This window comes from Sinocyclocheilus anshuiensis, unplaced genomic scaffold (assembly GCF_001515605.1).
Source record: "Sinocyclocheilus anshuiensis isolate Anshui unplaced genomic scaffold, SAMN03320099.WGS_v1.1 scaffold2890, whole genome shotgun sequence".
In the NCBI taxonomy this organism is placed as follows: domain Eukaryota; kingdom Metazoa; phylum Chordata; class Actinopteri; order Cypriniformes; family Cyprinidae; genus Sinocyclocheilus; species Sinocyclocheilus anshuiensis.
In genome coordinates this window covers 57,977-58,778 of record NW_015547815.1, presented here as the reverse complement: position 1 = coordinate 58,778, position 802 = coordinate 57,977, and the positions used below count along the sequence as shown (strand labels likewise).

The following is an 802-nucleotide window of genomic DNA, read 5'->3' as shown; positions in this document are numbered from 1 at the left end:
TGGGCCGGTCAGATTTTTTCTAAATATATATAAATAAAAAAAATTTTACGGGCCAACAGCGCATAGGACGGGTTTTTAATCACTTGCACGATTTCTCTATGGTTATAATAATAATAATAATAATGTTAATAATAAATAAATGTTAAGCATTTGGCCCAGTCGGCAACGGCCGGCCACCTGGTCCCGAGATGGGCCGACTGAACCGTTCAGTCAAAATCAAGCACGTCATCAGAGAGATTGCAACACGAGCTAATTTTCAGTTAAAGCTAGATAACGGACCGTAAAAAAGAAAAGGGCGGTGTAGAAGAACTTTGAGAAAGGGAAAAAAATGGCTCAAGTCCGACGCTGCTAAATGCGTAAACTTAACCGAACTCTTTTCAAGAGGTTTAAATTCGGCTGCTGCAGCGGAGAACAGTTAGTGCTGCAGAGGTCAGAAGAAAACAGAAAATACAGCTAGCACAAGTCATTTTCACACTACTTCTGCCAGTTAGCTCCTGTGTTTTTTTTTGTTTTTGTTTTTTTGACAGTAGCCTACATTGTATTAAACAGTTGTAAGCTTAGCGTAGAACCCCAGTATATTTTAAAATGTCATTGCTTCGCGATAATTGGTTAACTTAAGTGTTAACGAGCCTGTTACTGAATTGCATGACTGAAATATCAGCAGATAAAGTGGGATTTAGGGTAAAAACTGATGTAGGCTACTTGCAATATAGTCTAACACATCAAAAACCAATAGCAATAGCCATAGTACTATAGACATTTGTAGTGAACTTTACATTGAATATGTAGATAGTCATATATT

General features: G+C 37.4%; 1 protein-coding gene across 1 annotated transcript in view; it reads left to right on the top strand.

Moving 5' to 3' along the window:
- The window catches only part of adprh (ADP-ribosylarginine hydrolase), a 125,154-nt gene extending 124,569 nt beyond the window's left edge, over positions 1 to 585 (top strand). The window contains exon 10 of the mRNA XM_016507588.1: positions 575 to 585. The gene's annotated coding sequence lies outside the window, so the exon portion shown is untranslated. The remainder of the gene's footprint in view (positions 1 to 574) is intronic.
- Positions 586 to 802: the final 217 nt, after the last annotated feature.